Source organism: Cryptotermes secundus, unplaced genomic scaffold (genome assembly GCF_002891405.2).
Source record: "Cryptotermes secundus unplaced genomic scaffold, Csec_1.0 scaffold1362, whole genome shotgun sequence".
NCBI classification, from domain to species: Eukaryota; Metazoa; Arthropoda; class Insecta; order Blattodea; family Kalotermitidae; genus Cryptotermes; species Cryptotermes secundus.
The window spans coordinates 453,703-470,977 of record NW_019743672.1 but is presented as its reverse complement, the minus strand read 5'-3'; positions in this window follow the sequence as shown (position 1 = coordinate 470,977).

The window sequence follows — 17,275 nt, the reverse complement described above, 5'->3', positions numbered from 1 at the left end:
ATGGGCGTCCAATTACAGTCACATCTGCTCCTTACACTGAAATGTTACGAACTTCCTCACACCAGAACCGAGTCATCCTGAACTGAGCTCTCGAACATATGGTTCCAGCTAGATGGCGCAACTGCGCATACAGCGAGAGCATCCATGGAGGTCGTGCGGGAAATGTTTCTGGGGCACGTTATTTCACTGCGCGACAAGCTTCCATGGCCTGCACGTTCGCCTGATCTCTCTGCCTGTGATTATTCCCTGTGGGGTACCTCAAAGCTAAATTGTACACCACTGGACCACGAACCATCGATGACCTCCGGATCGCAACACTGAAGCAAATTTCAGCGACACCAGAAAACATGGAGAGGCGAGCATTGGGAAACCTGCGAGAGAGGATGGAAGAGTGTGTACGAAAATATGGGCTACATCTTAGTGACGCGGTGTTCAAAATGAAATAAACACTCACGTAATGAAATATATGTGGAATAAAATGGCATTCGGCCGGTCACGCTAACCGAGCGGTCTAAGGCATTTACTGTCTTCACTCGCTTAGAAACCGGGATCGTGGGTTCGAATCCCACTCAGGGCTTGGATGTTTAGTTTGTGTGTGTGCGTTTTTCTTTGTTTGTGTACAGGTAGAGGCCTTGCGACGAGCTGATCACCCGCCCAAGGAGTCCTACCGAATGTGTAAGATCTAGAAAAACCGAAGTGAACGGAGAAGTTCATGGAGGTAGGCCTAGGCCCACGGGGGCTGTAGTGCCAGGGGAAAAAATGTCATTCAATGTTCATTCATTTTTTAAGAATTTCACTGCTTTATACACGTTTGAAAATCGTCAGGTCCCTTGGCCACACTCTACAAGAACATCTTGCTCTGTTCCTTTCTATGTATCATCAAAGGCTGGTTATAAGAAGAATATGATCCTGACAGTTATATTAACTAGTGAAACATACTGCTGTGTCGAGACAAGCCATACTCAATAAAGAATTAAATTAAGATCCGTTGTGAACGCGAGGAAGCCGATGGCTGGAGATCAAATCAAATTATTATGAAATCAAAGTTAAATTTATGGCGCACAGTTTGCGTTATTCAATATGCCATTCAGTGCTTGCTTAATTCAGTTATGACTGTCGATTATCCAACGATACAAAACATATCGACCATCAAATGTACTGTATTACAGAACACACCGACTTTCGAATATATAACGTAAAACACGCCAACTGTAAACTATCGATAAAATGAGCCTATATGAACATTCTGACTTCTAAATATGGCTCGACATAAAACAGGACTTAACTACTATAACCCAGTTTACCTGGTAAAGAAACATTTCGCCGGTTATTCTAACTTGCGAAACAAATTAGGCTATGCTAAATGGTAGAAACGATTCAATGCGCCAAGTATTTTAAACAGAGGGGGTTTCAAATAGTAGGAATGTCAATGTAATATAAATTGACAGATAAGTTTTAAAGAAACCTACAAGGCTAGGCCGCGCCATAGCTCAAGCGGTTAGATGCTGGGTTCCCGGCCCGGGTTCGATCCCGAGTCAGGTCTAGTGGGATTTCTGATGGATAAAGTGTCGCTGGGGCGGGTTTTCTCTGAGTACTTCGGTTTCCCCTGCCAATCTTCATTCCACCAAATTCTCCATCAACATAATCACCCGGGGCAGGCTACAACAGGCCAATCAGTGGCCGCCGTGCCGAGTGGACCCAGTTGGACTCCACCCCACACTAAACGAATTAAAAAAAAAACTACAGGGCTGCACTTCGACTATGACGACTGACACAAAACGTGAAATCCTCCAATCGCATTCTCAGCATGTGGGCATCTGTGGACGCGAAACGGCGTCGATAGAAGTGTGACTAGGGTCGCTCCTCCGCCATGTTCAGGAGGGTTGAAATGTAATTACGTCACGCAAGGACGTGATTGCATTAACGGAACTTTGAAATTCCGCGAGACGCAAAATGGCTTCTGAAGTTGAGCAATTAGCCGCGAGAGCTTTCGGTGAAATTCGATTTAAGTTTCACACTTAATCATTACATTTGTCACTGTTCAGTTTAACTTCCGGTGCAGCTGAGACAACAATAAGCTAAACTAATCACGTGGCCTGCTGTGTAAAATCCTCAAATCAGTGTCCTATACCTGTGACGTGCATATAATTACTTCCACATACTCTTACACGTCTGCGACGCTTTCTATAATCCTCTACCAACCGAACGTTACAGGAAACTGCAAGGTTGCCTCTGTGGGCATTCCCAGCAACAGATCCATGAATATGGGGAACGGACGGATTCACAGATCTCGATATATTCATTCATTCATTTTTCAATGGCTCTACAGCCCTTTTTTTGGGCCCTGGCCTCTTCTTCAGTTTCATAATCTTTTTTGTACAGACGGTATGACTGCTTGGACGAGCCCGTCGCAAGGCCGCTACCTACACACAGGATAACTGAAACACAGAATAAACGCATATAGACACCCATGGCTCGAGTGGGATTCGAAATCACGATTCCAGCGTTCGAGCGAGTGAAGGCAATTCATGCCTCAAACCGCGCGGCCATTGTGATCGGTGATCTCGATATATACCTGTTTCTAATCACCCCTCCTTTTTTAATGCCAGAAATCTTTCCGTCTTCCATTTCTTTATTCGACATTTTAATTAAGGCTCCGCTTTTATTCTATTCCTGTTTTACTACATTATTTTTCTTCTTCCGTACTTTATTTTCTTGTCCTCTTCCTTCATTTCTTCCATTCCTCGTCAGTTCTCTTCTTATTCGCCAATTCCATCGCTTCTTATTTCCAGATACAGAAGTACTTCGACTCTCAGAACAAGCTACTGAGATAATAGCTCCCAGTAATTGAGTTATATCTCTCGTGCAGCCGCTAATCATCACAACTATTCACTGTGATCAGTCCTTGGATTAAGTCCGTTTAAGGCGACGGACTATCGTGGTCAAATGTCAAAACGTTTTACCAAACTGCTGCTCTAGAAACAGAGAGAAGTTAAGCTTGAAACTACGATTAGTGGACACGCCTCAGCAAGTTGCAGATTCTGTTGTTTTTCTGAGACACTCAGCTCCCGCTGAATATCATGGGCAGATGAGTGACTATTACAAACAACAGATCTCGGGAACAAAGCTTCTCTAACTCCTCTTGCCAATACGAGCAGAAAGTTTGACAGAACCGTTTCAAGGGCAACACTAAGTTAGTGATCGGTTCAGCATATCCTGGTCATGAAACCTGGAAAACTCAGTTTTGAAACAATGCAAGTTTCAGTATTCACTATACTTCAGTAAGAAGCAAACTGCTGTAAGCATATTCAAATGGAAGTGCAGTTTACCTGATGAGATCACGTGTTCTAAACCAGCCAGAGACATTGATATTTATGCTTAACTCTCACCTTCCCGTCAGTTTAAGGTTCCACTCTTTTGACTGTACAGTGGACTACCGTCTGTAAAATGATCATGAAACTAAAAAAATCAGAGGCCAGGGCCAAAGGGGGAGGGGGGCTGTAGAGCCAGTGGGGAAAGAAAATTAACGCCTATAAATTGAAAACCAGAATGGACCAGGCGAACTTCTCTCGAAACCAGATCCGTTTTGTGAGAGGTGGGAGGCAGATATGAGAGGCACTGCGACATTCACCGCTCTCCCAAGACTCTCAGAATCGCCTCCAGCGAAAGGACGTTCTCAAAGACGTTCAGCCAAGCGAAACAGAGGATGCGGCCTGCAAACCGTGGCCCGGAGGATGACAGAAGATGTCATTTTTGTGTCAGAGTGAACACTAGAAAGATTCTGCGAAGAGGAACCAAGATCTGATTTCAAATATGTCCTACGCAAATGAATGTACATGGCGAGTGAGTGTATCGAATGTTACGTGGAACCACGAGTAACTCGGTGCCTGGGATAAGCGTGCGAGTGGAGTCAATGAACGAACAATTTAGTGAGTGGAGTGACTGGCCGAGTGAGAGGGTGGAATGACGGAACTGAGTGAGTGATTGGAGTGAGTAAGCCGCCCCCTAATAAGCTTCGATTTACAATCCATCCCTCTTCATTAACTTGACATGGGCGTTTATCGCTGGAGTATACTACACTTTGTACTTAATTTACGACCCCTAAATCTAAATGGTGACAGGTCATCGAAAATCATGGCACTTCTGTTGCAAAATTCTGGTACCTCCGTGTCATACGCGCGCCTCGCGACATGTTGCTGGGTACAGGAATAACCTTTCTCCGGATCGGCCCGCCAAGGATCTCAATACTGGCTGTGCAACTGTGCTGTAAGCAATTTAATACAGAGAAACTAAATCAGCATGAAGACGTCAGTGCACGCGAGCAGTAGACCCGCGTGCACTGACGTCCACTTGCACTTGCTTCTGCAATCAGGACCAGGTTGGCAACACGGCGACAATATCAGAAGCAGCACAACAGCACAATCAATAATAGTGTAGTAGCAGTAGTAGTAATAGTAGTAGTAGTAGTAGTAGTAGTAGTAGTAGTAGTAGTAGTAGTAGTAGTAGTAGTAGTAGCAGTAGCAGAAGCATCAGCAGTAACAAAGTAATATAACAACAGGATCACTGTCTCTCCATTTAACGAATTTCAAGGCAGTACCAAAAATTAACGATAACATTTGAGAACTAGCAAAACCCGATTTCGTACCGCACTGATTTCCAGGCCCAGTAGTAGTAGTCGTGGTAGTAGTAGCAGTAGCAGTAATGGAAGTGGTGGTGCTGATAGTAATAGTAGTAGTTTTATATTCCTGTAAATAAGTTATTACATAAGTATAGAGTCTATGTTACATTTTTCGCATATAACTTCAAAGTTTCGCATCTTCGCCATCTTTATCCTACTTTCATTATTTCGAAAAAATAAAGGTAGGCTTATAAGATCACCCAGACGTCTGTGTGTCTGTATGGTAATCCTCCCCCTTATTAACTTCTGAATGGTTGAACAAATCTTTGTGAAACTAGATATCTATATCATGGCAAGTCACTCCATCTCAACGGCGTATATCATAGATCCCACAAATCAGTAACACCAACATTACAGATTTTCAAATTGCTGAGGTAAATCATAATATTTCTTGAACACCTGCATCAATCTTAATGAAATTTTGTATGTATGTCTTGCCATATGAAACCACCTCAACGGTTATTCCGTTAATCTCTTTGGTCAGTAATACCAACATTACAGTCCCTTCAACTGTTGCAGTAGTAACACGTAAATACTTGAATTGATCGCCATGGATCTTGGTATATACGAGTACATCATGCCACCTGAGCCCATTTGAACGGCGTATATCATAAATCCCTCGAATCAGCAATACCAACAACGCAGCCTCTCAAATTTCAGAGACAAAATGTTGTTACGATTCTGGAACAACAGAATGCAGGGGACGAACATATCTCAGGACATGACAGCAGCAGCCTGGCAGGGATTTCGACCAGGTGTTTTGAGGAAGCAAATCGGAAAAATTAGACTGCTCACACGTTCGTGACAGTTCCATAGTATCGGCTAGGAAATTTTGAGAAAAACTAAGAAGGAAGGCACTGGTTGGGTTCAACTCATATTACGATAAAATGCGAAACAGACACGTTGCCACTGTGCCAAACCATTCGGTGCTACCTTGATAATCGCCAGAAAAGCTGGAGGAAAACCTAAAGAACTTTAGCCAGAGAATAGTACTGTTAAACGCGCTGTAACCTGACACATGAATCACGCTAAGCCAACTGACCGTGATCAAATGTAAGAGACCAATGAAACAAAGAACTTGTGGGAGGAGGGCGATGGCCTGCACGCATGGCTGCCTACCGCCAAGCGGACCTCGGTCCTCTAGGGAGACATACCCCAGTCTGTCAGGTTACAGAACACGGCTAAATTAACTTCAAGTTACAGCCTTCCTTCAGCAGGCAGCAGTTATTCAACTGGTCAAGAAATGCATTGTTGTCGCATGGCGCAAAAGTTTGTCACTCTCAACGCTGCCTCTGGGGCATACTCTTAATTACTACAAGCCCTCTTCAGCACACACTTCTCTAAATGTTGGGGGGTGGGAGGGGGATCTTTGGGCGAAACGTGCAAAATGAACGTACATCTGAAAGATCATCAGTCGAAGGAAGCGTACTGGCACAGTTTAACCCCTACTATGCTTCAAGCTGACACATATTTTTAGTTTTCTCAGAATGACTTATAAAGGCAAAGTTGTCGATGTGCTTAATTAATTAAGTACCACGCCATGAAGGCGTATGGTGGAGTCGATGTACAGATCCATATTTTCCTGACCTAGGCACTAGTTGGAGGTGAGAGATCAGCTTCACGCCCGGCCGCTTTATCCCCGGACAAAGAGCACCCGGTACCCAGTGAATAGGAGGTTGGGTGGACACCTGAGGCGGTCTGGAAGACGCGGAGAAGAGAAAATTCTTGACACCACCGGGACTCGAACTCCGATCCCTCGGACGTCCAACCCGTACTCAGTTGCTATAACCGACTACGCTATGACTTGTAGTTAAAAAAACTGTTCTCCATGGCATGAAATATATCACTCATTAAATCAACTGCTTTCATCTGCAGTATTTCTCCACATAATGATGCTCGTCAACCCTGAAGCAGAGCTTGCATGTTTCCACTGCGAAATTAGCTTCGCCCAGTCAGTCTCGTCTCTTCTTATCCAGATCACCTAATACTAGTTTAGTAGTATAAACTGCAACGACCCTTAGCATGTATTTTCTTCTTCTCCTGCTAACTCGAGCTCCCAAATCTTTCGTTATGTTCCTCCGTCCATTGCAAGTTCCTCTTTTTCTTGTTCCAGCGGCGGGATCGAATCCCAGCGCCCCGCTGATACTGCCCATAGGATAGCACCACACTGATGCACAGGCCTATACAAGGCATGAGCCGCTGTGCTCCCGTTTTATTATATCACTCGGTACAATGAATATGAGTTCGCTACCTTTGATCGCGCGTTCGCATAATGTAGCGTTATAACGACAACTACTGCATGCTGAAAGCGTGTAATTTCTTCTGTTCCTCCTGGCTATATGTAAGCATTCAAAGCAATGTCATTTGCAAACTACCGACATTTTCAAACGACTGTTCATGCTAAAATAAAGTAGACCTACGAATACTACTTCATATAATAAAATACATCTGCAGTACATCAACGTACTACTGCATATGGAGCCAAAACAAAACAAAAAAAAAACTGTGGCATGTAGTCCGCTAGCGAACTATACCGACCGAGCGACCGCCGAAGTTAGTGCCAACTTTAGCGGATAGAGGGTGTCGCGTGGTCAGCGCAAAGAATCCCCACGGCCGTTAATCTCGGTTTTCTAGACCGAAGCAGCTATTTCCTCGAAACAGCTCCTCAATTATCCTCACGAGGCTGAGCGGACCCCGTTCCAGACCCACTACTTCTCAGAAAACCTTGTAGCGACGGGAATCGAACCCGGAACCTCTGGAACTGTAGCCAGGAACCCTGACCACTAGACCACAGAGGCGGCCTCATGTGGACCCCAGCAGTGCGAAAATGTCCTAATTTAACAAATTCTATCTAACTATATAACATCAGCGAATCTTAGTTCAGAGCTGTGATCATGCGAAAATGCACCTGCGCCCATACGAGCAGAACCGCATAAACTCTCCCGTTTCAAAGCAACGCATGCGCGAAAGTATAGTTTTGTGATCTCTATCCGAGCGGTGAACCTACCCGCTTCCATGGCTTAACGAATACAAAGCAAACAGACGCAGTGGCGTATAAGCTACACAATCCATGCAGATGATCCCACGCGGAATAGACCTTTCATTGAACGGTGAAAGCCTTTGTTTCTATTCCTCTGACTTTGGTGGCCCGGCGGCGCACTATCAGCCAAACCGCAGCAGTCTCCACTCCTACAGTTTAGATAGGCCATTGTCTATATATATGTGCAACAAATCCTGGCTCACAGTCACACAGACATTGTATTAGCCAGATACGTATGTCTGCACAAGGCAACCGTATCTATACACTCCGGTGTAACTGCTCTGCATTACATAACATTGTATAAGATATGAAATATTGCCCCTGACATGTATGCAACATACATAATTTACAAATTTACTGTTAGTGATTGTGAAGGTTACCAAAAGCGACCGCTAGAGAGAATATTACGTACAGAATTAAAGATATGGCCATTCTTACGTGACCTGACGAGCTGCATGGGTTATATACATATATATATATATTGTGACACGACAGTGACAACATGTCATAATATATATATATTTGTGTGTCACAAAAATATTCAGAAATGTGTTTCAATATCCGTTATATTTGTGCGTCTAAAACAGTACAACAAAACTTGTTTTTCCCCACACTGTTAAAATAAACAAATTTTACTGCACAATATCTGAGCCCCTCACGACGGTGATTGGATACTACTGTCTTCTAGAGCATGACGTCCTGTAGTCTGGTACAAATTTACCGCCGTTTCGGAGGATCGTACTGCCTTCATCTTAATGGTCGAAGAATAAGCCGTGTAAGCAACAGCAAGCATACTGCTTGTTTCCTGCCTCTATCAGACTATATGCCGTCACATCCCAGAAGATGGTACTAGCCAAGTTTTATTTTCTCTAAACTGCATTTCAGTGTGTGTGTGTGTGTGTGTGTGTGTGTGTGTGTTTTTTTTCTTTTTAGTGAATTATTAACTTAAAATATTAACACGTTTCTAATCGCTGTGTCTAAATTTGAAATACTGGAATCCTTTCGCAATATTATAGGATGTTTGGAAAATAAGTACTTGTCTTCACAATACATATATTTTTGTCTCTGATGACAATTTAATTACGCTATATTTCACGCATGCTGTAGCTAATGCCGGAATTGTGATTCTTTTCTAGGAAAGAATATATTTCTTTTAATTTAGCCGGTATAGCGGGAGCCTACAGGTTGGGTGGAGGAGGTTCGATCCTCCATAGCGTCCACACCGGCTCTGGGGCCAATCCAGCCTCCTGTCCAAAGGGTACCGAGAGCGATTTCCTCGGGGGGTAAAGCGGTTGAAGCGTGAAGCGTGAAGCTGACTACTCACCTCCATCTAGTGCCGATGTTAAGAACCCCACTCCACCATTTCACTTCATGGTGTGGTACTTAATTAATTAAGCACAGGCTCAAGTTAACCTTTACATTTTACATATTTCCTCTAACATTTCTCAATTCGACATAACGTTTCAGAAGTAGAAGCGCAAATCACGGCAACGAGCTCCGCTGAATTTCGAACTTGGAACTTCTGCACGCAAATAAGCTCTCTTCTTCGGCAGTGCACGATTCCAAATACTCGGCAATTTTACACCCACTACTATCGCCAAGCTAAACTCTCCGTGCTCGAACTCTCTCACATCCTGCGGTAAGCAGATTAATCCACAGATTCCTTATGGGTCAGATTTGTTGAGAGTGAACTCGAACAAGTTCCCTGCACAGCCGAAACTGAGAGAACGCCACAAAATAAAAAGACTGTAACTGCAGGAATATTGCCATTAAACAGCCGAGATCCTGGCTTTCCTCATCCCAATTCTCAGTACATCAACAGCCGCTCATTTCATTCGCCGCTAAATAACATCTTCCGTTCATACAGCGTGGCTGAGTAACCTATGAAATTCGGAGACAGCCTCAAACCATAGTTTTGATAGCAGGTTGGCTCATGCGGCAACGCGCGTGACTTGCATTAGGTTGGTAAACACCTCGACTGAGGCTTTCCATCCACCCCACACCCCCCTTTTCATCAATCACTCCAGGCGGAGCTGGTATCAGGTAAGCGTACCAAATAACACGGTCTTAAGGTCTGAATCTGCTTTAAGCCCAGGAATGAAACGACAGCTGATCACAATATCTCATATCTTCGGAGGCATCTCTATAGTTCGTAAAAGAGTTATTACTAGAACCCCGCAGCTGTTTTACTGGGGTCCTCTGCAAGGAATAACGCCAACTATTGCCTGAAATATCGACCTTGTAAGAACACAGAAACATGAGAAGAAACATCACGAAAATTATGTGCTTAAATTAATATCACACCAGTTACATTTGGAAGCTTACTCATGGTACAAAAATTATAGACATGATTTACTTCTGCAGCAGTAAATACTACACCTTCTACCGGACATAGTACTTTAAAAGGAGCAGAGTTAATATCACAATATAATATCTGACAACCAATAATACTAAAACCAAACTTGAACGCAAAAAATTGTGTTTTTAAACAGCAAAAGCTACCACCCTCTCTTTCATGTCATATTCGTGCTACCATTTCTTTCGGAAACAGCCTCAAAATGACAATTGTCACTACTACCACGCCGACACCACAAAAAAATGCCTGTCGCGTTTTACCTGCAAGCGGAGTCGCTCTCGGAAGTCGACCGGACTGACAGTACTCCCAACAATACTCACAGCGAAACAGCAGATAAAGTGAACATACCTGAAACAAACATATACGAGAATAATTTATCACTGTAGAAGTAACAGGGGATCGTTATCAAGGTGTTACATGCACATTGGGCCGATTTCAACAGAGCGAAATCGCGCTGGGATGATCGCTCTAAAATTGTGGCCATGAAATATTTACAAGCAGTCTATGTTAAATAAGGACACTGTAAATGTTTAGGGTCCGTCACGGTAGCAAAGCGGTGTAAGGCATGCACTTCTTCGCTCGTTCGGAAGCCGGGATAATGGGTTCGAATCCCACATGAGGCATAGATGTTTGGTGTCTGTCTGTGAGTTTATTCTGTGTTTGTGTTGTCCTGTGTTTAGGTAGAGGCCTTCGGACGAAATGATCACCGGTCCAAGGAGTCCTACCGTCTGTAAAATGATCAAATTGAGAACTCAGCCCTATGCTCCACAGTGGGAGCAAGAGGAACAACCACAAACAACTATACAGGATATTCACAGTTTAATGAAATAATCTGATTGCCTATGCTGAACTGGACAGAACGGGGAAAGCAGGGATGGCGGATGTCTAAATGTACAAGTACATTTTACTGTAGTCGCATGGAAGGACTTTGGAGAATCACAGAAAACGCCAGAAAGGATATCCGTTGTGCAGGCTGAAGTCTGCATGGCTACCTCGCACCTATGTACGGCTCACATATCGTATTCACCTACTGCATGTAGTATTATATTTCAGCATCTTGTTGCATTGTTTGACGGCTTAATTTGCAGAGTCAGTCTCGATTGTGCAACTTCTTGAGGTGTGCTACGTGTTTACTTTTCAATAAATGTTTCTACGTGTTTTGATATTATAAGGTCATCATTAAGTAGATACTTTTATATAATTGCTGCAATGTATTGCTTTTCTAGTTCACTGTTCTAGAAAGGTTAAAATCAGATCCGGTGCTTGTTGTATTTTGTTGAATTCAGACTCCTCACGTAACCGAATAAACACGGAGCATCAATTGAAAACGAATAATGTTCCAGTCCAGCTAGAAGCATCGGCCTCGGTGTCCCAGGCAGTAGACTATCGGCAAAAGGTTCTTAACCAGAGTTCTAGAGTTCAAATCTGGGCACATTCTTCAATTCCTCAATCTCATTTTGATTCGTATTTCCTTAATGTTCTAGAACTTTCCAATATTTCGAGAACATTCCGGTGCCTTCGAAGTAATTCTAGTCTCGAAAAATCGGGAAGTTTTTAAAACTTTTAAAATTTTACTTCGTATGTATTTCATCGTTAACTTCCGGCCAGCTCATACGTGTATAAAACGAGACCGCTAACATATGGTCCCGCTCACTTCAGTGCATTCTCTTCTAAACAGCGGTGGAATGACAGCAGACGGCAGAATTCGTCGAACATTTCAGGAAGTGAGTCTTAATTGCAAATAAATAGATTATATGAATGTACTATCTCTCTATGACTCTACAGTCCCTTTGTTAGGCGCTTTTTCAGTTTCTTGACCTTTTACAGAGTCGGTAAGACTGCTTGGACGGGGGATCAGCCCGAAGCAAGGCCGCTACCTATACATAGAACACAAAGAATAAACGCACACAGACACCCAAGTCTCGAGTGGGATTCGAACGCATAATCCTAGTGTTCGAGTGGGCGAAGGCAGTTCATGTCTTAGGCCCCCCATACACACACAGTTTGGCCTTCCGATCGACCTTACAGGCAAAACTGTGACAGTTTACCCCCTCCCTTTCCTTCCACATACACGCGCAGATAAAGCGGCAGGCTTCATGCCACAATCACGGTCTTCCAGCCTATAATGTTGAGTCACACACGTCACGTGCTACGGTCCTGCATGTAGAACTGACGGACTGATGGGTTTCCTACAGGCCAACAGTCCAAACGATTGGCCGGCCGGCCACACCACACACATCAGTTTTGCCGAACGGAAGGCCAAACTGTGTGTGTATGGGGGCCCTTAGACCGCGCGGCCACTGTGAGCGGCTGGAACCCTTACGGAAGACAAAAATGGAAAGACAATATTAAAATGTGGGCTTAATTCATTACACTAATATGAAGTGAAACATTGGACACCGAAATGTTCGATGGTCCTATTTCATATTTCATGTTTTTATTATCTAGTGAGAAGCACGGGCTATAAATGTACCGAACATTTCGGACACTACTCCCACATTTACTCGTGCTTAGAATCTCACTTCACATCACCTTAGGAAGCTACATTTTATTGACTTCTGGGTTGTGACTCCGTGTAGACTGGTAAGGGTAACCAGCGTTTCAAAACAACATATTTCCTCAATCTTCAGAGAAATTTGGAACAGATCAACTTCACCAGGACCAGGGCCCGACGCTGAAACGAATCTTTAACCAGTTCGCAACTTCTTTACCTAAGTAAAAAGTAAGTAAATCTATCCCTGTAACCGGCCGTGGAGGCCTACTGGGTTGTGAGGCGTCGAGGCCCCCACATTTTCATGACAATCGGCTCAAAGATGGCGGTAAGGTTGTCGATTTAAGTGCGGGCCGCCCCTTAACCCCAGGAAGATTCCTGGTACTCATTCCTCTTAGAGGCTGAGTTGACCTCAGGACCACAACACGGCTGGAAGGATCAAGTCAACTGAAAAATACAATGACCGCATCTGGAATCGAACCCGCGACCTTCTGGTTTGTAGCATAATGCCTCAACCAACTATGATAACGCGTGCCCAACTTCTTTGCCTAAGATTCATTTTAGTATTATTCTTCCATTTCACTCTCTTTCTTCAAAATGCCGGCCTCTTCAGAAGTTTCGTCCGCAAGACAGCACTGTTAAAATCTGATGTTACGTGACCCGTGGAATTACAGCCTCCTATCGTGGTCCAGTTTACGTCCTCAAAAGATTTATTCTAACTCAGTAAAGCTGCTTACAGTGGACTCCAAAACGTATGGGAATATTTCTCATCTCGCACGGCTCTCCATTCAAAGCATATTCAACAAATTTGGCTATACGTACACGTGTATACACCCATTTTCAGTCCAAACCACACATCAGAAATTCATGCTACATAGATCCTTGTAGACTACAGTATTACTGTTGCTGAACACACGGTTACTCAGTCAGGACTACAAATGTATTTATTTGCCATTATTATTTCTGACTTTTTCTCTCGCCGGTCTTTCTTTCAGTTCTTTTCTGAAGAGAAAATTAAATGGTTATGTACATAGGCCTGTTATACTGACGACTGGGTTTAATTATTTCCAATTTGCGGATAAATTCCAGGAAGTAAATTAAATAAAGCACGGAAGAAAATTGGGTCTATATAAACAGAAAATAACAAATAATGAAGCATGGTATTTTCCGTTGGAGTCTTGTTATCTTTCCTATTCCGTGTCATATATTTTCTGTTCATCAGAGATAATTTTACTCTTTAACTTCATATTTTCGAACTCCAGAATTTTACAGGCCTTTATGTAAGGCGTGAAGTCCGGTGACTATGATGACTACTTGTATTGTGGGCTATGGTAAGGCCGTCCCTGTGCTTAACTAATTAAGTACTATGCCGTGAAGGCGTATGGGGACTGGATGCATAGATTCACATTTCTTTACCTCGGCACTAGGGGAGGTGCGGTGTCATCTTCACGCCCCTGCTGCTTTACCCCCCGGGGAAAGAGCCCCCGGTACCCATTGGACAGGAGACTGGGTGGGTCCCCAGCCGGTTTGGACATGGACAAGAGAAAATTCTAGACCCTACCGGGACTAGAACTCCGACCCCTTGGTCTTCCAGCCCGTAGCCAGTCGCTATACCGACTGCGATATTCCGGCTCCATTTTTGTAAAGGTAAAGCTCTCTCTGTAACAGCCCGTGAAGGCCCATAGGGTTGTGAGACGTCGAAGCTTCCACATTTTCTCTAGACAATCGGCTCACAGTTGGCGATAGGTTGTCAGCCTTATTCGCCAGCCACCCTTTACTCCCAGGAAAATTTCTGGTACTCATTTCTGTTAGAGGATGAGTAGACCCCAGGGCCACAGTGCGGCTGGTAGGATTAGGTAAACTGAACAAAAATCCATCTCATCGGGACTTGAACCCACGCCCTTACGGCTTGTAGTATAGTGCTCCAACCAACTAGGCTACCGCTATGAGGATGTTCACCGCCGTTTCGGAAGAACATGCTATCTTCATCTGCCATTACCAGAAGACATAATTATTCAACATAGGTGTTTAATCCAAGGTACGATTCAGAGGCGTGCTGCAGTGCATTACTTTGGCTGCTTCATGGAAGTAGAAGAAGCTCTGCACACGAGGTTTCGGCAGGGATGCGTGCATCTGCAACACGACCTCCTCGGTGCATGCACAGCCGTGAAGCAGGCGACGGCTATGCAATCGTGACGCCATTCTCAGTTCACTCACGACACAGCACAAGAATAATTCCACATACAACAGTACACTAATGTTCCACTCGGTGTGTGTGGGGCGTTGTAAAATGAACATTTAAAGCACTGCGTATGCAGACCTACTGTATACGTCCACTCCTGTATGCGGTTACTTCGAGAGCGATACAGAGAGCTACGTCTGTGCAAGGTCTTCTTAAATTTGATTTTATCCTTCCAATGGAGAGTAATGATTGGTAATGAAACGTCCTCCTGCGTTTTATTAAGCACCTTATTGTATATATATATGCAATGCAATCCTTCCATGCGGCTTCACAGGACACTATCGAAATCGCCACTTCGTTGACACGATTCGGGTCACGCAGGGCCATCGTCAGGTACATATGATTTACGTAAATTATTACAATGTCGTTTAGCATTATATGGCCCGTGAGGGCCATACGTCTAAAAACTGATTATTTGTCCAATTTCTGGTACCTGTTAAATTTGTTTACGACGTCTGACAATAAAGTTCGCGATCTCGACCGTGTTTCTGCCGTGACAGCAGTGGACAGAAACCTCAGTATGGTTTGATGACGTTGGCATATCAGCGTTTGCATCACGACAATGCACCTGCTCACATGGCACTGTCTCTTAGGGAGTTCTTACCTGGTAAACAAGTAACTGTGCTCGAACATCTTCCCTATTCACCGGACCTAGCCAACAATGACTTTTTCTGTTCCCGAAGGTAAAGCAAATATTGGAAGGAATACATTTTGATGACATTGATGACATCAGGAGTAATACGACGGCAGTTCTGAAGGCAATTCCACAAAACCAGCTCCAAAATTGCTCTGAAGGGTGGACCAGGCGCTGGCATCGGTGCATAGCTTCTCAAGGGGAGCACTCTGAAAGCGACCACATAGATATTCGGCAATGAGGTATGTAGCACTTTCACCGCGATGAGTTCGCGAACTTTATTGTCATGTATATATGAATTTCTTTTAGAAGTTTTAAAATAATGCAAGAAAAGTGTGTTTCGTGCCACTCCTCTTAAGGCCTGTTTTATGTTAAGCACCACAGCTTGAAAGTGTATGGAGGAATGCGAGTTATAGCTCCACGCATTCTTAACCTTGGCACTGGGTGGAGGAGAGCTGTCAGCTTCACGCACCAGCCGCTTTGAAATTTGATGTGATTCAAGATGGAAGCGGTACGTACTATTTGTTCCTTTTAGGAAGCACTCTAAATAAAACATCAGCAAAAAACTCTTGAAATAGCAAAAGAAGCAAGAGGCGCTTTAGAATTCCCTCAATCCGAATCTCAGTGGACCAACAACGAAGGAACAAATTTCTCCAATCCAATAAAAAGGAGATTTCAATCTGTATTGCTCCGACCATGACTACTGGAAGTCCTTAGTAAATGCGAATGAAATAGCCCCCCCACCACCACATCCTTTTCCGATTACAAAGCCGATTTGTTATTGTATCTCGAATCATTACCATTATTTAAACAAATTCTAATCTTTTAAATTACACAAGAGTTCTGTTTAGGATGAAAAAGATCTCACACCGCAAGGCTGCATGCTTTCATACTGCAACCCAAGCAGGTCACTTTTCTTTGAACACAATATTATGCTATAACGCTAAAAAATTAGTTTTCATTATCTTCAAACAGGCACTGAAGCTGACGCATGTAACTGAATAACAAACAGAACATGGCGAGTTCTAAATAAGGCAATGTAGACCTTTGATGTCAGGTTCAAAACTAAAGCAGATGAACGGCTTTACTGAGCACTTGTCTGGTATTGAAACACAAGTCATCATTGCTGTTATTTCTTTCTGGTTTATTTGACGACACTTCAATTCAGATTACAAATCGTGTAACCGGCTGGTTAGTCAATACCAAATTAGGAACATATGAAAAGAAGCTGTCATGTCCTAACGTGAATCATTATTCCGGCATATTCCCGGAAGGACTGCGGAAAAACACACAAAAAAAAAACATGTCAGAAGTCTAACGGCCTCAGACCTAGATCTGAGGTGTGAGGCAGGTGTGCTCTACCCACCCAACCGTAAAGGGCAACTTGTTGCCAACTTGATGCTGCTGTTTGTGGTTGTTGTTGTTGTTGTTGCTGCTGCGTCTTTGTGCTGTGTCAGCAATTAACCGAATATAAAAGCTATCCCGATAACAGGCCGGGAAGGCCCACAGGGTTTTGAGACGTCGAGGCTCCCGTATTTTCCAGACAATCAGCCCAAAGATGGCGGTAAGGATGTCAGCCTTATGCGCCGGCTGCCCTTAACCTCCAGGAAGATTCCTAGTACTCATTTCTGTTAGAGGCTGAGTAGGCCGCGCCATAGCTTAAGTGGTTAGTCGCTGGCTTCCCACCGCAGCGGCCCGGGTTCGATCCCGGGTTAGGTCAGGTGGGATTTGTGGTGGACAAAGTGGCGCTGGTGCGGGGTTTCTCCGACTACTTCCGTTTCCCTTGCCAATTCTCATTCTACCGAATTCTCCATCATCATAATCACCCGAGGAA